The sequence below is a fragment of the Eretmochelys imbricata genome, chromosome 5, assembly GCF_965152235.1.
Source record: "Eretmochelys imbricata isolate rEreImb1 chromosome 5, rEreImb1.hap1, whole genome shotgun sequence".
NCBI lineage: Eukaryota > Metazoa > Chordata > Testudines > Cheloniidae > Eretmochelys > Eretmochelys imbricata.
In genome coordinates, this window is record NC_135576.1 from 6,218,431 (window position 1) to 6,244,874 (window position 26,444).

The following is a 26,444-nucleotide window of genomic DNA, read 5'->3' on the forward strand; positions in this document are numbered from 1 at the left end:
GCATACCAGGCAGCGGTCTCATCACATCAACAGCCTAACCATTGGCAAGTTTTCTGTGGGCATTATGGAAAAGTAGAGTTTAGAGGGCTTTGAGGAAGGATGATGAGTTAATTTTATAGATGTTTACGGGGCACTCCTCCCAAGCATGAGGAGCTGCTGGAGAGAAAAAACGCAGAAAGAAGGTATGCTTGTAGTTAATAGAAGGGCATGAATATCAAGGAGGGAGAGGAATTATTTAGAGTGGCATGAAATTGGCCCACAAACCCACAGCACGGTCACCATTCTGTTGCGAGTGGACCCAGTCTGTGGTCCCACATGCTTCCAACCTAGCTGGGTCTGGGCAAAGTCTATTCACTGTTTCTAGCTCTGAGACTCTAGGGAACACTGCTGGGCTCAGACCTCTCGCCTGAGCTCTTCCTTGGGATGTGGGACTTTACCATCCAGCAAACTTAGACCTGAAAACAGTGTCTGAGACCCTCGCAGCCTCACAGTTGTTTACGTACGCTCTCCCCACAGCTCCGCCTACACAGTGTCCCCCCTGGGTTCCTAGTTTAACTCCTTTGGGGACAATGTGGCAGGATAGCAAGAAACACAGGCTCAACAAAAGGATTTTCTTAACCGTAGTAACTTAACTCAGAGTCCTGAGGTCTTTGCAGGGGGATGACCATTGCCTCATGTAAAAAGGACATGGAAGATGAACCCTGCCCGACCCGAAACGCTGACAAACTACGGGCTCATAAGAAGGCGTGAGCTTGACCCATGGGATGGCCCAGGGACACTCAGAGCTTGACCCAGGGGCACCTCAGGATCATTCAAAGTCAATGGCCCCCAGATGTACTCTGGCAGGGCAGCTGTCTGTAATGCAGCACAATAGGCTGCCCTAGGCTAAGTCCAGACGCGTGCTATCACAGTGCTGATATTCCCAGGCATAGCACAACATAGAATTCATAATTTGATACAGGCAGTTTAAGGGAGCAGCATTTAGCATGGAGATTGGGGGTATGTCATATGATGGGGCTTCAAGCAGTTTCTAACAGTGAGGTGGTAACGGACACTGTTATACAGTCCACTGCTGCTTCACTGTTAGGAACTGCTTCAAGCCCCATCGTATGGCCTACTTAAAACTAGGTCAGATAAAGTATTAGAGAAGATCTATCTGGACTGATTCTGCACTGGCCCCAGGGGTTGGAGGAGTGGGGATGGGCTGCGTAGGACCTAAGAGGTCCTGTAGGCTGGGGTTTGCAAAAGAATCTATGGGAATTAAGTGCCTAATTCCCTTTGACCCCCCTTGGAAGATATTAGTCTTAATCGCTCAGTTTGCAGCACACTGTTAGGCCCCATGTATCTTGAACCTGGATCCGTGGTGGTCCTGGGCACCATCACACTCCTATCCTGCACCCAATAGCTCACAGACACCAGCTGGGACTGAGGTCCATAAAGCCCAGCTCAGGGCAGAACACCTATCCCTGCACTCTGGGAGCGCTCCAAGGCTCCTTATTGGGTCATACCCCCAATTTAAGCCAGAGGAGGAAACAGGAAGTTGTCTGTACAACCAGGCTTCACCCTGCCATGGACCACTGGTCAGGTTCCTTCTAATCCTGCCCTCCTGGCATCCTCACTCGGCCTGAACCTTGGTAACTGTTTCTTGTCCTCTGGTTCCATCACCCAAGCCTGACCTCCTGGTATCCTGACATGGCCTGACTTTTGGTAACTAACTCTTGATCCTTGTATGACAGTATGTACTCCTATGTTCACTCCTTTTACAAGACTGTGATAAATTTTGTACAAAGTATACTTTGTGAAGTATCATTTGAAAACTCATAATTTGCTCATCATTATTGTCCTGGTAAAATATATGTGGCAACATTGTATGGAAAGTTATAAGATTCTCCTGTATAACATTACTGAGACATTTCCAAGTTTAAAAAAGCAGATACAGACCAGTTCCTCAAAGACAAAGGGGAACCTGTTGCCTGAGCCAGGTGTCAGGAAAATCAAATGGACCATCACCTGGTTATGGTCAGGTGGTTAAGTGGCAATTCTTCAGCAGGAAAAAGGGTGTGAGCAAGAAATATAAATTTTGGCAAAGAAACAGCTGGAGGTTCCTGTCCCCCTGGACCTTCTGTCTCCAGAACCTCAGCTAGACATGGTTTTTAAAGAAAAAAGAAAACTATAAGAAAAGGGAACAGAAGCCCCTAAAAGATCTCTCCTTTCATCTCTACTCACGGCATCAGCAACACCTGAAGGACAAAGGAAGCATCATTTATACTGGGGAGGGATCCTGGCAGAAAGGAATTCAGCCAGTCAGACTGCTAAAACGTGTGGGGGGAGAGACTTGTTCTTTGCAATCACTTAGCTTGTTAAGTTGGGTATTAGTTATGTTTTACTTTTTATTTATTTGTAATCAATTTTGACTGTTATGCCTCATTGCTTGTAATCACTTAAAATCTATCTGTAGTTAATAAACGTGTTATTGTTTTATCTAAAACAGTGTGCTTGGACTGAAATGTTTGGGAAACTCCACTTGTGATAACAGGATTTGTGCAAATCATTTTCTGTTTATAAAATGACAGTCTGTAGATGAGCTTGTGTTGTCCAACACAGGGCTGGATAGTACAAGATGCACATTTCTGGGGGGAAATCTTGGACTGGGAATTTGCTGGTATTGCTCTGCTGTGTAATCCAAGAGTGGCTGGCCATAGCACTCCTACAGGATAGCTGGGAGTAATTTACATGCTGGAGGCTGTGTGTGAGCAGACCAGGAGTGGTTGCTCTCACAGCGAAGCAGTGTAGAAGGCACCCAAAGTGCCAGAACTGAGGGAACACAGCTGTTCACCAGTCCAAATTGTGCCCTGGGCAATGTCACACTGTGCCCTCTGGTTTGTCTCTCAATTCTGATCTGCCATTCCAGTACAGCCTGATTCCAGATAATTGGCTCCAGGTCAGTGGGCCTTCAGCCCATGTTCTACGCTAACCCCTGCTCGTTCCCTAGCCATGACACACACACACAACCATTTGGCAGCTAGGGTCTTTACCCCAGAGATCTTAAACGGAATTAGGAGAGAAATGCACTGTTCAGGGCAAGGGTTTGAGCCTCAGAAGAGCAGAGACCTTTTCAGATCGTCAGGATCCAGGAGAGTCTTCCCTGCACCACTGGTTTTTAAAAAGGAACTGATTGGAAGGGATAAGAAGAAGGAAACCCATTCCCTGTGTCTAGGACAGCAGAAACGAAGGTGAGAACTCAAGGGCAGGAGAAGGAACCTGTGAGACCTATTAGGGAAGAAGACACAGAGGAGCACAAGGAAGGATCAGAGAGAGGTATAGGTGGGGGTTGAGTTATGCCAGCCCTGAGAACGAGGATGAGGAGTTAGAACTTAATGAAGATGCTAAGGAAAAGAAAGTGAGAAGGTTTGGTTCTTATAGGCCAAGGTGACTTGAAGTCTTTAAACCATGATTTGAGGACTTCAATAGCTCAGACGTAGGTGAGAGGTTTATTGCAGGAGTGGGTGGGTGAGATTCGGTGGCCTGCATTGTGCAGGATGTCAGACTAGATGATCATAATTGTCCCTTCTGACCTTAATATCTATGAGTCTATGATACTGATGCCTTAGAAATCCCAGATGGACTCAGGGAGGGAAGGAGGATGTGATCTGACCTTCGCTGCTCTGTTTTTGATGAATAAGAGGGAGGGGACATGGGATGGAGAGAGTCCAGACTATGAGGAGGTTGAAGTAGTTGAGCCCCAAGACCCAGGCATAGGCTGCATTTTATAGATAGAGAGAGAGAGGTAGTGCTGGATTTTAGACTATATAGAAGACTCAGGGATAGGACTGGGCAAGCATCTGGATGTGGATAAAGGGGGATGCCAGGAACAAAAGATGTGCTAATTTTGTGAGCCAGACCAGGTGGAGTTCTCAGTAGTGATAAGGGGAGAAGAGGGCTCCAAGATGTTTGAGACTCTACCATCTGAAAGAAAAATGTCAGAGCTGTGGCTAGACATCTAAAAGCTTTGTAGTACCACCTGTCTAAAATACAACCTCAGTATTTAGCTTTTAATTTGCAGTCTGAGGGAGTGAGTGCAGCCTGGCTAGTTATAAACTTCCTTTTGGTCCCATTATGGAATTCATGAAATTGTTTGTGCTCTACTTAGCATATGATTTAAAAACATACATACCCGCACACCACAGAGACAACACAGAACATTTAATGAGGTGATCTAAGCCAGCAGAAGCATGGAAACCCACTCTAATGAGAGGTTTCAGAGTAACAGCCGTGTTAGTCTGTATTCGCAAAAAGAAAAGGAGTACTTGTGGCACCTTAGAGACTAACCAATTTATTTGAGCATGAGCTTTCGTGAGCTACAGCTCACAGGACAGGCCTAACAAAGAAAATAACAGAACGCCACTAGCTGTCACTTTCAGCCCCCAACAAAAACCCCTCCAACGCATTATCAAGGAACTACAACCTATCCTGAAGGACAACCCATCACTCTCACAAATCTTGGGAGACAGGCCAGTCCTTGCCTACAGACAGCACCCCAACCTGAAGCGAATACTCACCAGCAACCACATACCACACAACAGAACCACTAACCCAGGAACCTATCCTTGCAACAAAGCCCGTTGCCAACTGTGCCCACATATCTATTCAGGGGACACCATCACAGGGCCTAATAACATCAGCCACACTATCAGAGGCTCGTTCACCTGCACATCTACCAATGTGATATATGCCATCATGTGCCAGCAATGCCCCTCTGCGATGTACATTGGTCAAACTGGACAGTCTCTACGTAAAAGAATAAATGGACACAAATCAGATGTCAAGAATTATTCAAAAACCAGTCGGAGAACACTTCAGTCTCTCTGGTCACTCGATTTCTGATCTCAAAGTGACTATCCTTCAACAAAAAAACTTCAAAAACAGACTCCAACGAGAGACTGCTGAATTGGAATTAATTTGCAAATTGGATACAATTAACTTAGGCTTGAATAGAGACTGGGAATGGTTGATTCATTATAAAAAGTAACCTATTTCCCTTTGTTTATTCCTCCCCCCCCCCCCGCACTTTCCTCAGACATTCTTGTTAAACCCTGGATTTGTGCTGGAAATGGCCCACCTTGATTATCATACACATTGTAAGGAGAGTGATCGCTTTAGATAAGCTATTACCAGCAGGAGAGTGGGGTGGGGGGAGAGAAAACCTTTTGTAGTGATAAACACCCATTTTTTCATGGTCTGTGTGTATAAAAACATCTTCTGTATTTTCCACAGTATGCATCCGATGAAGTAAGCTGTAGCTCACGAAAGCTTCCACTCTAATGAGGTGGCTCTGCTCAGGAACCTGTCTCAGTCCACGTTAGCTGCTCCCTGTGGGGTTTTTTGAGTCATATCCACTCACTGTGCCAATAAAGCTTTGATGATGATGATGATGATTTCTCTTAGCCATGGGGGGATAGACTGGAGTCTGGTCTGCCTTATGCATCAGCAGCAACATTGTCTGTTAAATCGTAACTGTGGAATCCTCACTGAAAATGGTCATGTCAGAGGCAGAATACAGCTAGCTGGTGAAATCCAAGCTCGAATTTGCTCTACTAGAATTGAGCAAAAACACTTGGTTGGCAGAAGTGCTTGGCATGTACGATAATTCATTATTTATTACCATAGCTCCTACAGATTCCAGCTGAGATCATGGCCTGATGGTTCTGGTTGCTGAGCCTGCAGATAATGAGACAGTCCCTACCCCACAGAGCTTATTGTCTAAAAAGACAAGGCGGAGAGGATGGGAGACAGCAAATGCCATTGCACATGGGGATCCTTCTCTTGGTGTCTGCGTACCCAATGCACAGCCAGCATCTGTTGGGGGGCTTGACTCCCACTGCTACTGCCCGCTTATGAGTGCCAGTATACAAGGCAGAGCCAACTCCAGCCCCCCTCATTTCCTTCTTACTGCCCCAACAGTGGTTGGAGTCCCTGTTCGTTGCCAGAACAGTTTATCTCCCAGCTCAGTGTATATAGATAGTTGCAGTTTAATAGTTCTGATTCGTAAGTTTTAGTTGTTTTGTTGAAAAATATATAGATTTTATGTTTTTTCCCGTTTTGAGGTTCTGCCACCAGCACCAAGGCAAGGCCCAGTTGCCGGGCTACAAGCCATGTGCTTCTTACATAACCTGTGCTGGTGAGCGACCCTCCCCCCCCGCCAGAGTAGTTGTCTTAAGTGGCTAAAGCACACATGAAAGACTGGTGCCAGATTTGCCAGGAATTCAAGCCTAGGATGAAAAGGGACAGGGAGTCTACGCTGAAGTTCCCGCTGATGGAGGTAGCAGGCAGACACCCCTCGGAGCTGCCCTGGACCAACTCGGTGCCGAGGGCTGCAGCCTCAGTTGGAAGCTCACTTCCAACATTGTCAGTCCCAGCACCGATCTCCATCTGTTCTAGGGAGACATATAAGTCTTCCAAAGAGCTCTGACCAGGGAAGACCTCCACCCACGAAGCCTGGAACGAGGGGTGAGAGAGTTGAGTACAGTGCATCTCAAATCTAAGCTCTCCTCCTCCAAATCAGTGCCTAAGTCGGCACAGGTGGTGGGCTCTGCTGCCGGAAGTGGCACTGCAATGGATCTGATCTTGGTGCTAACTACCTTGGAGTCAATTGCAGTGGCAAGGAATTTGCTCTGCCTCTCAGTGCTGGTATCACTGGTGATGCAGGAGTCCGATCGCTCCGCGCTGATGAACCGTCCATCATCGGTGGTACGACATCCAGTATTGCACCAGTCACCTACCTCCCGCTCAGTCAGCCCATCAGCACTGTCCAAGGGGAAGACAGCAATGATGGTGACTCTCCACCTTTTGCCAGGTTTTTGGCACTGGCCCCTGACGCTGTCTGCAGCAGCCCCTCCATGCTCGGAGGAAAGGGAATCCTCTTCATCAGACTTGGAAGTGGAATTTTATCTTGCAACCTTGGAGCAGGACCTGCCAGTCCCCACATAGACCCTCTCTCTCCTTGTACCATAGTGACTCCACGCAGAATCTACTATGGGAATGTGGCCAGAAAGCCATTGGGATCCATCCCCTTATCAGTGGCCCTTTTGGAACCCCCAGGGTTTCTCCCCAACTTCTAGATCATTCTCTGATCGTGCCTACTTAGTGGCCTCATCCAGGCAGGGTGAGTCCTCACACCAAGATGTCCCATCTTCAGTGTTCTGTCCTGGGCCTGGTACCGAGAATCAAGAAGAGGCGCTTGAGGGACCAGAGGAGCAGCCTGTGGAAAAAGTTTAAGTCCCAGTCTTAACTTCATCCTCGTCCTCTCCAGACGAGGTGATTTCCAGAGACACGTGCAACACATCTCGAAGAATAACAGTTACTGATCAGGTTAGTAACTTTTTTTTATCCCCATTTTACAGATAGGATGTTGAGGCCCAGAGAGGGTAGGTGATTTCCCCCAGATCCCCTGAGGCCCAGTCCAGTGCTTAGCCATTCTCATTGACTGCACTGGGGTTTGTGGAGGCTCCAGCCCATAGACTTGTAAACTAAGCAAATTTCATAACTGAGGCAGAAACAGGGTCCATGTGGAATCCCACAACGCAAGGTCATTTCTGTAACCACACGTTGAAGCATAAAACCTCTAAATAGGACACATCTGTTAGGTCACCAAATCCACCCTTATGACAGGGCGCACTTCATTTTGACGGTGTATCTTCAGTGCAGGTTTTAGTGACTCCAGAGTTAAGGCTGTGCTAGCTGGCATTTAATTAGGCCTTGGAGACCGAACTCAATATGGTTGAGAGAGTAGGCACTCCTCAGTTGTAGCCTGGAAGCTCTTTGGTGAGGCTGTGTGTATAGCAGAGGCTGGCATCAACCTTGCCTGTGTTATGTGTGTTCTGGTTGAACAAATGAATTAAGGGAACCCAGATGTAAAGATCATTATGAAATCTTACTTGGAAAGTCTGTTTCTTGGTTGGAGCCACTTTCCTGTGGAGTGGGTGACTTGCTGTGAGGACATACAAAGAATGTGATGATTTGGTAATGGATTGATTTGGGTTGGGGGTTCTCTAGGACCTGGTGATTGGTCTTATGTAGAGCTGGCTAGGAAATGTCGACACCAAAACTTTTTGTGGAAATATATCCATTTTCATTAAAAGGTTTCTCAGGTCCAGGATAGAATTGAGAGAAGGAATGAGTGACTGCCGGTGGTTTCAGGCTGTCACCTGGAATGGGGCATGATATGGAGTGGGAACTCAAACCTGGGTCTCCCACATCCTAGATGAGTTCTCTAACCACCAGGGTAGTGGATCTTCTGCAGAGGGTCTGTTGGTCTCTGTTCTTTCACAAAACAAAGTTGAAAAGTCTAAGTTTCATTCCAGAGCAGAACAAATGTTGAAGTCTCAAAATGTTTTGAGACACTGAATTCTAATTTCTCTGCCAGCCCTAGTCTCATGCAACTTCACATCAAAATTTAATTTCCTGGGAAGAGGGAATTAAAAGCATGTAAATAAAATCTGCAGATCACACTATATTGGGAGCAATTGCACATAACCGGGACAGAGAATTAGTGAACGGTAGAAACATGGAGCAGAAGAGAACATGAAATTAAATTGGGAGGGAGGGAGGGACAGTCAAGTGCTGAGACGCTGAAAGAAAAATAACCTGAAAGGCAAATATATAATGGGAAGAAAAAACTCAGGCCGCAGAAATGTTGACTGAGTGGACAGCAAGCTGAACATGGGTTTGTGTTGCACTATAGCAGCAAAAACTGGCCAGGAAAATTCTGGACTGCTTCTGCAGAGGCAACAACTTCCCAGAACAGCACGTTACTGTCTCTCTCTCTGAATCCAATGCCACCATATCTACACTTGTGCCTGCAGTTTGGGGACCTCATTACCAGACATTACTGGCAGATTGGAGGGATTTCAGTGAAGAGCAATAAAAATTATCAGGGGCTGCAGGAATTGACATAATGAGGAAACCAGATGAGAAGAGTTAGATATTTATAGCCTGGGTAAGACAATTAAAAGGTGCAGTGCAGGGATGCACTGGGTGACCTAAAACCCTCCTCAGTTTCTAATAACATTTCAGAGTCTGCGAGGAGGAGTACTTGACTTTGCAAGGGCTGTCAATCTGGCGTTCTTCAGCAGCACTAAACCCCCAAGTTAAAAAGCTCAGATGGGTGTGCTCTGGCAGCATTGACACTGTCAAAATGTCGCTGCTATGCCACCTTTTTTAAACAGTCTGTGTTACGACAAATATTGACACTTTGACAGTAAAATTACAGAAAAAAAACCAAAACCTTTTTTTTGAGCACTGAGATCCTCTGTGGGAGCAGGGCACAGCTTGGCAAGTGCAGGGAGCCAGTCCCTCACAGATTCCACATGGGCCCTGCTTCATACAAGAGCTCCTTTGGTTGGGGTGCGGTCACACAGATGCGGGAGGAGCCTCTTTAGTCTTTGGGCAGCGGTAATGCCATTCCGTGTGCTCTGACCTGAGCAAAGGGGGTGGCTTTCCAAAGTACGCAATCTGACCAGGTGGGTGTCCTGCCCCCTTGTGGCTGGCGAGCTGGGTGGATGTTTCTTGGCCCAAGCTCTGTGCTGACTCAAGCCCCTTTCAATCCCATTGATGCCAATGCCTGGAATGCAGACTGGTGGAAGATTTAATGTCTCTTTCCTGCTGACCGCCTGCAGCTCACGTTCTCTTGGATCCCAGACATACAGTAATAATGACACTGCTTTTCACATCTACAGTCCACCGGCCTTGAAATCCCTCCTGTCCTGCAGGAAGAGAGCGCATGTGGGTATTTTTTATAACCACAAACTCATTGCTCACCACTGGAGTTTCCAGAGACTAAGTGACTTGGCCAAGATGACCTAGGACATCTGTGGCAAAGCCAGGAAGAAATCCCAGCTCTCTTACTCCCAGGCCTGTGGGCTTTAGCCACAGGCCCATTCTTCCTCTCCCATGTGCAACTTCCAGGAGTAGCTTGACACAGTTCAGGATTCTAGATGTGACGATGGGCACCACTGCAATACACACAATAAAGAGTGAACACTTCCCAAAGAAGGCCGAGAGAAGGTAGCAGGGAGCAATTAATGGCATTATGAAAACACCCTAGCACTTTTCTCCATACCTGGATCTTTTCTCCTCTTCCTGCAGACTCCACTCTGTAATGCGAACAGGACATTTTAAATACTGCTACAGCTGTGGCGTGTCTAAGAGTTTATGGCAGTGTTTCTCAGTCCATGAAACTGGCCGCCTCCAGCTCACGGCCAGGGGTCAGCATCAGCGAACGCAGAGGAAATGAAAACCTGGAGGGGTGCATGCCCGTGCTAGGAACTGGTCAAACCCTGAGAAATGCAGTCCCTGCCCCTACAACCAAGGTTTATGCTGAGTTGGAATTGAAAGTGATCTAGCAAGAACCGGTATGCGGGTGTTTTATACACACGTCTCTCTCTCACTCACACACACACTCATTCTTGTATCCTTTCTTCCTATGTTTCTGTGTATTCATAGAATCATAGAATATCAGGGTTGGAAGGGACCCCTGAAGGTCATCTAGTCCAACCCCCTGCTCGAAGCAGGACCAATTCCCAGTATTCCTCTGTATACGTGTGTGCATATATATATATGATGATTTTTATATATGTGTATATACACACACACACACACACACACAGGATCACTTAAAATCCCGATCTGTTAAATACCAAATATTCAATAGGCACTTCTTTTTACGGAGCCCTGAGTTAAAATGAATCATAGAAAGAGAGAGAGAGAAATTGACATGTCACTTGTGTCCTAAATGTCTCTAATATTCTTCTCATAAGAACTTTTTTTTTAAGCTTGACTGTAGGCAAAACCACCCTATTCCCCAATGTGTTCGGATGGGAGCGCTGAACTCTTAGAGTCGGGATGCTATGGCAAAGTTGGAGACAGGTTGGTTCCTGTTCCCCACTTGACACAAAATACATCACAGTTGAAAATAAACCACCGCCAATGGAAGAGTGTGTGGGTTAAAGAGAGAAGGCAGAGAAATATCAGATCCCCTTTTTCTGTGTCAGATGGTAAAGTAGCCGCTCTGTTTTAATTATACCTGTGTGCAAAGGCCAAGGCTGCTTTTCATCCATTTCACGGTAGTCTGACGTTCACAGAACAGACATAGCCTTGGGTGGTTGAAGGAAGAGATAGGTGGGGAACAGAGTCATCTATTTTTTACTACTCTTTGCAATGCTGTTGAGCTTTGATACGAGGTTCTGGCAGAGGTACGGTAATCTGATCCGGCGCTGTATTGATTTAAGCCTCTTGGATTTATATACCTTTGAAAACGGTAAACTACATTAATTTGCTGTGTTTTTAAGGGAAAGTTATTTATTGAGAGGCATTTTTAACTCAAGTGCTAGAAGCCTTAAATCATTATAATAAATTCATGCTATTCAGGGTTTCTTACATTGTAATAAATTTGTTTTAACGTGAACGAGGAGATCCATGATTTCTTTAATATATGGTTATGTATTTCCTTTCAGAATGACACAGCTCACTATATCAAGTCAGAGAATAATAGTGAGAGATTTACAGTACTTAGGAATAACACTGCTTGGGCATGTGACATGTTAACCAACATTGGAGCGGGGTTTGGCTAATGGGAAGCCTCCCTCCCAAGTGACACAAGAGGGAGTTAAAAGGGTGGAAACAAGGCTTAAATGAGAAAATAGAAACCAATTACTTAGTTCAAGTTTAGCTTTTGGGTGGGAAGCTTGGCCTAGTAGCTACAGCTCTGGCCTGGGACTCAGGAGACCTGGATTCTATTTCCAGCTCAGTCACAGAGCCCCTGTGGGCTTGCTTTCCCTCAGCTGAACCTGGGGCTAGCCAGCTCAGGCCTCAGTCTGGTTAACGAGCCCAGCTGGGCTGCAGTAGATTCGTCTGATTGGCTGGCCTGCCCATCTGGCTGCAAGGAGTCAAAAGGTCTTAGGTTAAGCTCATCAACACCAGCAGGTCACTCACTGGCAACTCAACACTTATGCTCGTGGCTGTGATCTCTTCTTGTTGTAGTAGTCAAGCAAGGTACTAACAAACTTCAACAGGACTTTAATTTTTAAAGTGGAAACCTCTACAGCCAGTGCTCCCAATTCTAATAATTACAAGCAACATCTAAACACCACACTTCTGTTACCTACCTCATTCCTCGCCTTGCTCCTGTCCGGCTCCAGTCTGCTCCGGCCCTGTGCCCTTGTCCAGTTTCTGACTCTGGTTCTGACCCTTGCTCCTGACTCCCAGTTCTTGTTCCTGGCTCTAACCGTTAGGTCAGCCTGCCCATGCTCCAGTGCCTGACAGTGTGACCTTGGGCAAGTCACTTTTCTCTCTGCTTCCATTCTTCATCTGTAAAATTGAGCTAATACCTCCCTGCCTCACACGGATGCTGTGAGGTTCAAATCCATCAAAGGCTGTCCTCATTGCCAAGATAGATTGTGGTCTTGGCTGTTGATCTCTGATCCTGCACTCAACCTCCACCCTGTAAACCCACCACTCTCCAGTTCACAGGTCATTGTCATGGAATTAAGACAATAAAACACCTGGTAGAATTCAAATCATGTCCTTCTCTTACCTAAGTGGAGTCCATATCTCTGGGATGATGGAAATGCAACAAGCAGCTACGGTGTTTGAAACAGGTACGTGAAGAAGTGTCTGAAATAAATCAGCTTGTTCAGAACCATACTCGTGTCTTTATTAGAAAACAAGGCACCCCGTCATTGGTGCAGTGACTACGTCTTCAAGAGCAAGGGCCAGGAACTCCTGGTTTCTTACCCCACTTCCTCTTGGTATGGGGTGCATCATTTAAATTTTCTGTTAATTTATCCCCTCTGTGGCACAGGGATCTAACTTAGTGTTAGATCTAACTTAAAGTGTTGGTCTACTACTTAACAAAGAAGGACAGCTAATAATGGATGATATCAAGAAAGCTGCGGTGCTTAAAGTCTATTTTGCTTCAGTCTTAACTAAAAAGCTTGATTGTGGCAGGTGCTTTGTACAATTAATATTTACAACAAGGGGAAAGGAACACAACCCAGAACAGGGAAAGAACAGGTTAAGGAATATTTAGTTAAGGTAGATGCATTCAAATCAGCAGGGCCTGAGGAAATTCACCCTGGGTGCTTAAAAAACTAGATGAAACAATCTTGGAACCATTACAGATTATCTTTGAGAATATGGATGGGTCCCAGAGAACTGGATACGGACAAACATTGTACCTATCTTTAAAAAGGGGGAACAAAGAGGACCGGGGAATTGTAGAGCAGTCAACCTAACTTTAATTCCGGGAAAAATACTGGAACAAATGATCAGTCAGTTTGTAAGCACCTAGATGATAATAGGGGGATAAGTAATAGCCAACATGGATTGGTCAAAAAAAAATCATGCCAAACCAACCTAATTTCCTTCTTCGACAGGGTTATTGGCCTAGTGGATGGGGGTGAAGCTGTAGACATGATATATCTTGATTTTAATAAGGCTTTTGACAAAGTATCACATGATATTCTCCTAAGCAAACTAATGCAATGTCTAGTTTATGTTACTACTGTACAAGGGGGTGCACAACTGGTTGAAAGACTGTAATCAAAGATAGGTTTCAGAGTAACAGCCGTGTTAGTCTGTATTCGCAAAAAGAAAAGGAGTACTTGTGGCACCTTAGAGACTAACAAATTTATTTGAGCATAAGCTTTCGTGAGCTGTGAGAAGGGCCTAGATTTGATTTCATGGCAGTGGGACATGTGCAGCATATGAAAACAAATTAGTATAGGTTCACAAAGGACAACAGATACAAACGGCAGTGAAAGGGTTGGAAGGAATTTACACTGTATCAGTTAATAACTGCCGAGATAGTGGTGGGTGGGGGTTAGCATTCCCCATGTGTTTACAGGTGAATGATAAATAGGTTGTACTCTAGGCTGCTTTTAATGCCACCAGAAGCCGGCACAGATAAATGTAAACAGTTTTGCCTCTATCAGTGTGGTGTTATGATGCCATCCATGCCACTAGACAATTTCTATAAAACGGGATTACACATGACCTAGAGCCCAGTGATTATGTACAGCTAAGGCTTAAAGGCCAGGTCTGAGGTGTGTGGTTTTTTTTAATTCCCCTGCACAGAAATGTTGTGCAGATAAATCCTGATAAGCCCTGCTCTGAAAAGCCTCATTCCTGAAATGGCTGAAGCTTCTGTGAAACCATCCACTGTGCTGGAGGCATCCAGGTATTTGAGAGATGTGAAGAGGAAAAGAACTGGGAGAAAGTCAGATTTGGCTTTCCAGAAATCAGTGCAAAAAACATTTTTGGGGGATCATCCTCACTGAATTTGTTCACATGAGCCTGCTCTCCCCTGTCCTCATCCTTACATACAGTCTTTGAGTTTCAAGTTTTGAACTAACCCCAAAAACTCAGAAGTGAAACTTGTAACAGGAGCAGTTGGAGTGAGAAGATATGGACTTGTTCCAACATCCTTACTTGCAGTATACTATTTAGCCATTAGAAGTCTCTGTGTTCTCCCTTCCAGACAGGGTGTGGTCTCTGGTAAACAAAGGAAGACAAAGCCGGAGCTGGAGCTGTGTGGCAGCCTATTTGTTTGTAGTTGTTGTTTATTTTAATAAACACTCCTTGTTCAAGACCAACTGGGATTCCAGATGATATGACACTGACCCCTGCCATGCAACAGGGTTATTGAACTTGGTGTCTCTGACCCAGGTTATGTAATTGTGGCCTAGAAATAAAGTCCTCCTGTGGGTCTGACTTTAATATAAAACTCAGCCAAATCTGCTGAGTTTCACTTGATTTCAATCCATCTTTGCTTGAATCTGAGCCCTGATTTAGAATCATAGAATATCAGGGTTGGAAGGGACATCAGGAGGTCATCTAGTCCAACCCCCTGTTCCAAGCAGGATCAATCCCCAACTAAATCATCCCAGCCAGGGCTTTGTCAAGCCTGACCTTAAAAACCTCAAAGGAAGGAGATTCCACCACCTTCCTAGGTTACACATTCCAGTGCTTCACCACCCTCTGTACTCAAAAGCAAAACACCAGTTGTCACAAGACTCAGGACACAACCGTGAGAGTTGGCCACGCTGCCAGCTGCTATTGCCTTGACCTGAAATCCAACAATGGTGGTGCTGGTCAGCGACTCAGCCTAGACTGATTCTAATTCACACAGAACTTATTTAAGATTTTGAAATCTTAGATTTCGGAGCCATATTCTGATCCGGTTTGACTGCGATGGAACTTTTGCTCAAGGGCATTTTCAAGGTGGTCTAAGGTGCAGGGCTACCTCTAGAATTTGACAATTGATCTCAATGTTTACATGTAAATACACACGCCACAGGGTTGTCACAATCTGTTCAAACACAAAGCAATAGTCAACGCAATGTGATAGACTGCATTTGCAGATTGTTTTGCGTGGACGGAGAACCTCAAAAGATTTGGTTGAGTTCAGATGAACACCCAAAATGTTGAAGCTTTCCTGAATATTATCCTGTGATGGGGTGGACTAGGACCTGAGGCCACCTTCTGGACACCTTGTGGCCCTGCCACACCCCACCCCAGAAAAGGGCAGTAGAGAGGGCCTGAGCAGCTGTGTGGAAAGCAGCCAATCAGTGCCCAGCAGGCTAGTATAAGAAGAGCTGCAGGGCCAGAGTGAGTTCACGTCCTTCCGAGAGCTAGAGGAGTGTGGATGGTGCGTGGCTGGCTGAGGGAACTACAGAACCCCGAACAGGGCAGTGCTGCCAGAAGCTGGGGAGAGCAAGAAGGAGCCCTGAGCTGGTTGCTGGGACTCCATCTGGACAAGGCCCTGAGGTAAGGGTGAAGAATGTGCAGGAACCACCAGGAAGTGGCCCAGGGAATTATAGCAGCCACCAAGTTTATTTAAAGGGATATTGTGGATGGCTGCTATCTATAGGGTCCCTGGGCAGGGACCTGGAATAGTGGGCGGGCCCGGGTCCCCCCCACAAGCCACTGGGAAAGTGGCCTGCACTTTGAGCACCCCAGAAGGGGGAATTAAACTCTAAACCCAGTTGAAGAGCTGGATCCAGAAAGGCAAAGAGGGCAAAGACATTGCCTCAAGGGAAGGAGCCCTGGGGCACCACTCTATTCTGGAGCAGGGACAAACTGAGAGAGACGTTACAGAGGGCCCTGAGAGAGGCCCCTGTTGTACTCGTTGAAGTGGAAAAAGGGATAAAAGGGATTTGGATGCAGACATCTTAGTTTTCTTAGGAATTCAGGCTAACTCTAACTCTAACAACGCGAGACTTTAAGGCAGGGCCTGGGCGAGTGGGAAGTGAGTAGGAAAACTGTAAGAGATGCTGTTTTAACCTTGTGTTAGATAAGAATGGAATGCAGACTGTAGCAGGAACTGCTGAGAAAAGTAAGATATCAGGAAGGAATATGTATAAACAAGACGCGGCTGTTGATCATTATGGTATGCAATAAAAAGTACAAATGCTTGCCCTAATTGTTTATCTGGAGAAGATCTGCCTAAGGACGAGGGACCCCCTGTCCGACCGCAGTCTTCCCTTGCAATTGCTTGAGAATAAAAGTGTCTCTGACTTGTTGCTGACAAACGCAGAGTGAGGACATGTTTTCTTCCACAGATTTGTACCCCGAAAGGGGTTTGCTTGTCTTTTCTCTCACAGACAGACTGTGTATCACTTGGCCGGAGGGCTGAGACTGTGAAGGCTCACCACGAAAAGGTAGAGAGAGAGTGCGGGCACACGCACTTGGCCAGGGGGCGCTCGCGAGAGGTTAGTGCAACGCCGTTACATATCCCCAAATCACGTATGTTAAAAAAAAGTTAACCAAGCTTTTTTTAGAGACTAACCAATTTATTTGAGCATGAGCTTTCGTGAGCTACAGCTCACTTCATCGGATGCATACCGTGGAAACTGCAGCAGACATTATATACACACAGAGATCATGAAACAATACCTCCTCCCACCCCACTGTCCTGCTGGTAATAGCTTATCTAAAGTGATCATCAAGTTGGGCCATTTCCAGCACAAATCCAGGTTTTCTCATCCTCCACCCCCCACCACACAAACTCACTCTCCCGCTGGTAATAGCCCATCCAAAGTGACTTTTTTGGAGGGGGGTGAGAGAACCTGGATTTGTGCAGGAAATGGCCCACCTTGATTATCATACACATTGTGAAGATAGTTGTCACTTTGGATGGACTATTACCAGCAGGAGAGAGAGTTTCTGTGTGGGGGGGGTGGAGGGTGAGAAAACCTGGATTTGTGCTGGAAATGGCCTAACTTGATGATCACTTTAGATAAGCTATTACCAGCAGGACAGTGGGGTGGGAGGAGGTATTGTTTCATGATCTCTGTGTGTATATAATATCTGCTGCAGTTTCCACAGTATGCATCCGATGAAGTGAGCTGTAGCTCACGAAAGCTCATGCTCAAATAAATTGGTTAGTCTCTAAGGTGCCACAAGTACTCCTTTTCTTTTTGCGAATACAGACTAACACGGCTGTTACTCTGAAACCAAGCTTTTTTTGAATCTCCAGAAAAGTTTGATTCTAGTTTTGAGTGAAGGTTCAGATCTGTGTGGCCAATTAGTTATCAAGGTAATAAGTATCTTATCAACACCTATGACAGTCTTCTTCTCACCCATCCGCAGTCATTTGGCTGTGAAAACGGATGTTCCAGAACATCCTGCCCAAGATTTTAGAAAGGGGCTTCTGCTTTGGGTTTTCTCAACTTTTTAGTGCCTAATTTGAGACACTTTGCAGAGTGCTTATTGTCAGAGGCTGGGTGCTCAGTACTTTCTGGAACTCAGGACCCTTCAAGGTGTCTCAAGTTGGGCCCCTAAAATCTGAGGCATCCAAAATTGCTAGTCACTTTGAAAATCTTGGGCTCTGTCTGTAAGGATCAGCTGCTTCCCTGAGTCTGTCTCCCAGGGTCATTGACACCTTTTGCAAATACGGCAGTGAGGGTAGGTTACGTTACATACCATAACTGCAGCATCAAGGGGTTCACAGAAATTGTTCCTGTAGGCCCTGAGCCAGGGCAAGTCTACATTGTATTTCCAATTTCCAAAGTTAAAAGTTGCTCCAAAATATCCTTTTAATCTCTGATCTTAACTATGCTCAGCATTTAATCACAGTGATCCAGAGTCCAACTACATCACTGCTAGAGGCATTAAGCACTTGGAAGCAGGAGTAATCGATCCAAGCTGTTGTAAAATGTGGTCAGTAAGTCATTTCCTGGTTACACTTTAATGATGCGCAGAACGAGGGGGCCGTGACAGCTATTTTATCTTTATCCCAGGTATGCTTATTGATTACTATTATTTGTATTACTGGAGCGACTACAGACTCCAGCCTAGATCAGGGCTCCGATGTGTTGGGTGCTGTACATGCACACAGTAGGAGACTTTCCTTGCCATGAAGAGAGTATTATCTGAATAAACAAGAAAGAAAGAGGATGGGACAACAGAAGTACTCCTATCCCTGCCCTACAGATGGAGAACTGAGGCACAGAGAGACTAAGTGTCTTGACCAAGGTCACAGAACAGGTCAGTTTCAGAGCTGGGAAAGGCACCAGGTTTCCTGAGTCCAATCCAGGGACCTATCCACTAGTCCACACTGCCTCTGATTTAGGATTTCCTGGCTTTCAATCCTGCATTCAGACTACTCACCCAGCTCTCACTGTCTAACTGTCCTTTCCCTCCCGCATTCACTGACCCCAAAAAGTCTGTGTAGACCAGAATACTGCAGCATGTAAATGGCAACTTCAGAATTGCACCTTCTGCAGCGTCACAGCCTGTCGACTAGCTAGAGCAAGGTCTCAACAGGAGCTGGCTTTGCCAGCATAGTCTGTGGTTTCACTTTACCCCAGCCTTGGCTAGAGCGTTGGGGACTAATCCAACCATCCTCCAGAAGAACAGATTTGAGTTTCTTGAGCTGGAAAATTAAACAGTTGCATCATGCAGCAAAGCCAAAAATTAATCACGGAAGAAGGGGTTCCCCATTTACAAACTCCAGCTGCATTCAGAGGGATTCAGGTGGCTTCAGTATGTGCTTTGCTGAGCCCTGATGTCCTTCAGAAGCAAACCACTACTTAGCCATCCAGGCGAATGGCGTGCTTTCCAAGTACACCACCAATGGCGGGGGGGGGGTGTGTGTGATTTCTAGTACCTCCATACAAATCAGCTTAGCAATGGCAACGTTGGCTGGTGGAAAAAGCTCCAAGTGCTACCCGTCGCTGCTCTGTTCTGAATGCCAGCCAGAGTGCCTGCTGGAGCAGCAAGAACTGACATTAAACAGCAATGTGTTTTTGCGAGACAAACTGTTCAAAAGAGCTATTACTGTACAGGCCTCCGTGCGTGTAGATAGAGGTGCCATGCATGTGGTGTATGTTCTGTTTAGACGGAGTGGCAACAGTCTATGCTTGAAGCTTTCTTGGATACAATCTGAACGGTTCAATTGGTGGCATAGATCCAATACCCCCTTGTTGTCACAGAGAGAGCCTCCTTTCTATCTATCTATCTTAAGTACATATAGGGTCCTCGATTGCCAAAATGTCTGAGTGAATCACAATCTCAGTGGATTCATCCTCCCTCCACCTTTGGTAGGTAGGGCAGTGCCATTTTATGAGTGGGGGAAACTGAGGCATGGAGAGGCTACGTGACTCCCCCAAGGTCCCACAGGAAGTCTTTGGCAGAGCAGGGAATTGAATGCAGAGGTCTTCCAAGTGCCATGCTAGTGGCCTAGCCACAAGACAAGCCTTGGTCTCTGTGCCCAGTCTATAGCGCTATGTATAGTGTGCTGTCTGTGATGAGAGAGGCAGGTTTTACTGTGTAGCTGCTTTAACAGCCCAGCACTGGAGTCCATGGTCCATGTGTGGCTTTCTTTAGTGCACTTCCCTCCGGCCTCTCCTCTTTCCGGGTCTCTCTGCTTCAGTGATTTATTTTCACGTTAGTTATTGTTTTCTTAATTGCTAATCAGATTGTGCTGCCGAATGGCGAGTTATTTCATGGTAATTCTCGAGTTGCTCCTCTGAACACCCTGGAGCTGGGGCCGGGCTAACGCCAGGCTGAGTTGCTCTGAGTAACTGGAAAGGAAGATGGGCTGAGATGGAAGGCCCTGACTGTCCCCCCAGCTCAAGACCACGGGGGCTTCAGAAAACAAGAATGAGCGACCTGGAGACATGCTGAGTTTGGTTCCAGTTTCTGTTGATTTGGCATTTTGACCCTGTTCAAATTTTAGTGCCCACTAGAGAATGATGCAAGGAGGAAACCAGCTCTTCCCCTGCCACCAGCTTGAGCTATTCAAGGTGCCGATTTCTTGCATGATTGAGTCTTGGTTGTCTCAGGGGCCACTTCTCTCCTGGAGCTCCATTATGCTTTTCCATGAAGGGAAACAACAAAAGAAGAAAGAACAAAAGTAAAGTCTTCATGAGAAAGCTCAGTGTGTGTGATCTCTTCTGTCGCATGCTGCATCAACTCTGTCTCGGTCTGCTATAGCCATCCCTGGGTGACAGTGAGACAGGGTCCAGGACATTGCGTAGGAAAACGTCAACCGGACAGAAGCAGGAGCTAGGGGCTGGGATATATTCGGTTCTCTAGGGACACTCTAGGAACAAAGAAAGCATAGGCTGAGGTTGATGTTTTGTTTTTCTTTAAGTTACCCAGAGAGGGAGTAAGTTTGGGCTATGCAGACTCTGTCTGAAGCCATGTGGGAAGGATGCTTGTGTTAATTGCACTACCAGGGCAATGCTTGCCTTACCCAGTGCCAGATGTTTTCTAAGCAGGAATCCCTACAGAAATGCAACTTGTGACTCTATAGTGGGAGAAGAGGGATGCCTGCATGCTAGAATTGGAAGCAGGAGAAATATATTCTCTTAGAAAGGGGCAGTGTGGCCGAGGTGCTTGGATGCTGGACTGGGAATGAGGCAACTGGGGTATGTATTGAATCATTATGCGGCCTTGGTCAAGTCACTTCACCACTCAATGCCTCAGTTTCCGCAGCCATAAAAGGGCAATAACAACACTTCCCCTCCTTTGTAATGCCCTGTGGGCCCCTCAGGTGGGGAGTGCTAATGGGAAATGCAATGACTTTCATTACTGTACGATCACTAGTGCATTCACAGGGACACATTCATCCCCGGTGCTGCTCCCTGGCGGCAACTCTGGTTGCTGATGTGCAGCATCCAGGAAGCCTCCGATCTTCCAGTATCTTCGGGCCCCACTCCAGTGCATCAGGGACAAGCTGATTTCACCCATTCATGCAGACAATCCTCTGACAGAAATGGAGTTGGAGAGCGTCCCGGGCAGCAATCACTCACAGCCTTTTCCAGAGCCGGCCGAACAGCGACTATCTCCATCCAAGAGCTGACCTGTCTTGGATCATCACTTCCGTATCAACTTCAGCTCTTTGGCGCACGCTGCCGCATTGGCTCGGCACGGCAGTGGGTGAGCCATCTTTTGTTTGTTATAACTGCATGTTTATAATCTGGTAGCACATGAAAGCCCCAGTCAGGATCAGAGCTCCACTGGGCTGCGTGCTGTACGAAGAGACAATCTCTTCCCTGAAAAGACAAAAGCAGAAAAAGGGGGAGGGGATACAACAGGCAAGCCACTGAATTGAATTGTAGGACTGTATTTTTTTTACTGGAGGTAGAGAAGAGGACTATCCACAGCTTTTCACCTGTCCATTACCAGTAGGCTGAGTACTGGTGGCATCATGACAGAGGTGAGTCTGAAGGAAAGATTTGGAGGAGGCTATTTGGACTTTATCGGGGAGTTTTCCCATGCATAAGGGGCAGCATGAGGAAAAGATCAGAGTTGTGTTGTTGCAGGCATCGTCAGGGAACTGTTGCTGTTGAGCTGAGATTGCTGGAAGAGAGGATTGCCCTGGATGCTGGCTGACCACCTCTGTTCTTGGACTGGTGTGTGCACGTGTGCGTATAAAACAGTTGCACTTAAAATATACCCAAACTCCACATCACTGATTTCTCCTCCGTTGGGACCAAGGCCCCAGACATCAGGTACTGCTCAGCAGAGGTGCATTGCTGGTGTCAGAAGAAGGGGGAACAGGTTTCTCTGGGACAAGCTGACTGGTGGGAATGCTGGGGGGAGTGCTGGCAGGGTTGACATCTCAGTAGGTCAGCTGGGAAGGGTGGAGCTAAGCGATGAAGAGCCTCAAAGGTAAAGAGCTGAAGCTTGTGTGTGCCGTGGAGATGAAGGGGAAGCCAGTGGAGAAACCCAAAGAGGGGGCTGATGTGCTCAGACCGGTGAGCCAAGAAGGTGTTTTTTGCTGCAACCGTCTGACTAGGCTTGAGGGGAGCAAGCGGCAGCCGGCGAAGACAGAAGACGGGAGATTGCAGAAGTGCTGAAGGCTTGGGTGGGAGTTCCGCCTACACGGGCAGGTTTTTGAGATGTAAGGAAAAGTAGCGAGCAATGGCCTGAATAGGTAGGTCCGGCGAGCGGGCCAAGCTTTTCCTAGCAATGTCTTCTTTGCGTTCCCCCACCCTCCCCTGACAGCCTGTTGTGCCTATGCACTGCAGGGCACAAGCTCTGTGCGTTGGCAAGCTTAAGAAACTCACGTGTCACATCAGTGTCTCTGGGTCTCATCATCGGGGTGCGACCCTGGCACCCCTGGATCTTAATGACATAAATGAGACACAAATAACCCAGGGTACGAAGAGTACAGGAGAGGCCTTTGTCAGATTATAGGCCTTGCCCGGGGCTGGCTGAGTTTCCGTGGGGGGAAGCGTGTACCAGGGAGGCCTGGAGCCAGTCAGCCCTGCCCGCTACACCTGTGCAGGGTGTGGGATGTCTGAGGAAGAGAAGCCCAGCGGCTGCTGAGGAGGAGGGCAGACAGGCTGCTCCAATGTGGAACAAGATCCCGAGTTTGGGCGAGGAACTAACTGAGGGCAGGCCTGGTAGGAGGGCAGGCCTGACCCAAATGTTAGACTCGATTGTAGCCCAGGCGCAAGGGGCTACACTGAGAGACAGGCTGCTGCTGCTGGGAACCTGCCTGTAAGAAGAGGGCTGACGGGTCTGCTCTTTTGATGATGATTGTAGACTTGGTGGACTAAGAGCTCCTATTACCCAGGAACGGGTTGGACATTTTGCATTGGCTTGGCTGGAGGGCCCAGTCACCTTTACAGTGGGAGAAGGCCAAAGATCATTGTGGGGAAACTGAGGCGGAAGTGCTGCACCGCTGGGTTGTGCCCTGAAGGGGGGCTCTGGGATGGTGAGTCTGGTACCATCCCCAGACGCCTTTTGCTGAGGATTTCTCAGTTGTAGATTAGGTTGTAATTATGCTTTATATCTTGTGAAAATAAACAACATCTTAGCAACATGAGGCCCTGCTCCAGCCCCTGCTGTTAAACCTTTGCTGAGAACTGGGCGAGAGACCAACAATAGCTAGTGTAGAGACGCATCATCCGTCGCAGCCAAAGGGTCTGCTCTGAGCGCCAGAAACAGCCTTGAACCAATCCCTCCCACAGGGATCAGTTAGCAGGTGCCCTGATACGAGGGTGATGGGTACATTAGAAATGCCGAGGTAGATTAGATCATTATCAGTAGCCACAATGGGGGTCCATTGAGCTAGGAGGCACCTCATGACAGACGGCACCTGCTCTGAGGAGTTTACAGTTAAAACAGACGACAGAGAAAGGAAGTATTATGACCCTGTATTACAGACAGGGGGCTGGGGCCCAGCGAGATTACGTGATTTGCCCAGGGAGTCTGTGGCAGAGGCGGGAATTGAACCCAGATCTCATGAGTCTCAGTTCGGGGCCATCTTCATCATGAAAAATCCGGTTACTTGGCCTGCCAGTGACCCACCGTATTTCAAAGCAGTTGAATTACCCGCAACCTGTCTGTGACTCCCGGCGTGTCCAGAGGTAGCTACAGGGTGGAAATCATGCTCTACCTGTCTCCATTTGAAATGTCTCTTCCAATTTGCTCTGGAGAGAGCAATGCAAAGGTCTCACAGATTGAACGTCGGGATCCCTGCTCAGCTAATGCATGAGGACTGTTTTCTGAGGGACTCTTCGTCCCTCAATGCCAAATAAATGTTCTCACAAAGTCAACCTGGACCACAATATGATTTTAAAGCCTATTTTTTTAATCACGGGAGCAGCGAATTGACCTAGGGCTGCTCTGCTTGGAGTTTGCTCTGAAAGGAAGGCAGGAAAAAACCCTGAACAAAGTAGGAAGTTGTGTGGGGCTGCAGGACGGGACTGGAGTGCGTAGCTGGAAGGTGTGTGGGGCTGCAGGATGGGACTGGGGCGCGTGGGTGGAAGGTGTGTGGGGCTGCAGGATGGAACTGGGGCGCATGGGTGGAAGTTGTGTGGGGCTGCAGGACGGGACTGTGGTGTGTAGGCGGAGCTGTGTGGGATCCAGGACTGGGACAACAGGGGGCTGGGGCAGTGCTTTAAGTGCACCTGGCCAAAACGGGTCCCAGACCCGAGAACCTCAGTGTCTAAGAAGTGAGCCAAGTGCCTGGGGACTCCATCCTTTTAGTACCACTAGGGGAAATGCCTCTGACTGGCTGCCTTCCCCAGGGCCCCCTGGGGAAAAGCCCCCAATAGAGGTGCTGCAGGAGGCAGACAGCCCTCTTCCCCCTCCCCCCCAGGAACCAAAGCCATCCTCACAGGAGAGGAGTGGGGGATAAAGAGCCCCACAACTCAGGGGGTCTCCTGCCCCTCCTCCCGCCTCCCCTCCTGGGAGTAATGGGTTGGTGCTTGTGCTCCTCCCTCTCCCTGCCCTGCAACACCTGCCTCAGAAGGGGCTGAAGGGGAGAGCCCCTGGAGCTGCCCCCACCCAGCCTGGAAGAGGGAGCACCCCAGGCCTGGGAGAAGGGGATGAAGACCCCTGGAGCTGCAGGAGGGCAGAGATGCGGCTGGGGATATGAGTATGGGTTGATAGACACTTCCCCACTCCTGTTTTCAGACCACTGAAAGCTCTGTCTGAGAGAGCGTTACAACGCCGGCTCCAGGTATGTTGAGTGACGCCACCTCAGCCTTTCCTCTTGTCAGGCCTCCAGGTGAGCAGAGGTGGGGCTTGCACAGTGCTTGGATGAGAGATCTCCAAAGCAACCCCAGATTGCTGTAGGAAGGGCTCTGGTTCCAATCCCTACGCAAGCCCTCTGGCCTGCAGCCCTGGCCAGTTGGGATCTCATTGTAGAGCGTTAGAAGGGAGAAGAGCAACCCAAAGGGCCGAGTAGATTCATAGATTCCAAGGCCAGAAGGGACCATTGTGATCATCTTGTCTGACCTCCTGTAGAACACAGGCCAAAGAGCTGCCCCAAAATAATTTCTAGAGCAGATCCTTTAGAAAAACATTCAATCTTGTTTTAAGATGGTCAGTGATGAAGAATCTACCACGACCCCTGGTAAATGGTTCCAGTGGCGAATTACTCTGAGTTAAAAAATTACACCTTGTTTCCAGTCTGAAAGTGTCCAGCTTCAGCTTCCAGCCCTTGGATCATGTTATACCTTTCTCTGCTCATTATTACATATTTGTTCCCCACGTAGGTACTTATAGACTGGGATCAAGTCACCCCTTCACCTGCTGGAGAACTCCAGATGGGCAGATGCTTCATAGAAGAGGGAGCTCTCGGCCACCATCTGAATGAGTGAGGCCACATTTGCATTTCAGGTATGTGACAGTTGGGGGCATACTGGTTAAAATACAGTAAAGTTTTGAATTTGGGGGCAATCAAGTGCTGCTATTCCCACTGGGAAATGAAAGGAGAAGAGAACTGCACCAAATGTTCCTGAGGTGAGTCGTCACCCTGACTAAGACCTCAGTCAGGCCCAGTTGGATAAGGGAGTCTGGCTAGGCCTGAAGAGAGAGAGAGACCAGAGCTCCGGTCTTGTGTGTGGAATGCTTCTCTGGTGTTAAGGGTCCCATATACCACTGATCCCTCTCAGCACAGATGCAGCTTCAAGAGACTCGGCAGTTTTGAAGTGGTGGATGGAGCTGAGCAGCCCAGGCAGCACTGCCCTTAAGGGCAGCAGATGGACCTGCCTGAATTCTTGGACTTCCGCAGCCCTGGACAGCAAACTGTCAGTTGGAGAGCTGGGAGAAGGGAAGTGGCTAGACTGCATTAGCCACTCTCAGCTCTTAGAGGACTGAGGCTGGGGTGATCGACACTCTGGGGAGTTGGAGACTAGCCTACCAGCTACTGTTAATTTATTAACTGTTGCCTTCCCCAAGTTTATTCTGTGTCCCCTTTACCTCCCCCATATACAGTTCTCTTTGGGTTAAACTCTGGACTCAGTGTTCAGCCCAGGGTGGTCTATGCAGTTTCTCAAGTTTCAGGATGAAGGGTTTTTGCGTCAGTGTTGTTTAAGCTTTCAGAAAGAACCACTAGAAAATGGGGCCCACCCCTTTTTGCTGCTGACAACACCTGGCAGAAGGGTTATGAGCAGATGGTCCATGACTCTTCCCTCTGGTTC

The 26,444-nt window shown here is 47.5% G+C and overlaps 1 protein-coding gene across 1 annotated transcript in view; it reads left to right on the top strand.

Moving 5' to 3' along the window:
• The window catches only part of KIAA1328 (KIAA1328 ortholog), a 296,694-nt gene that overhangs the window by 268,066 nt on the left and 2,184 nt on the right, over positions 1–26,444 (top strand). Inside the window, exon 11 of the transcript XR_013346104.1 lies at positions 25,518–25,641. The gene's annotated coding sequence lies outside the window, so the exon portion shown is untranslated. The remainder of the gene's footprint in view (positions 1–25,517; positions 25,642–26,444) is intronic.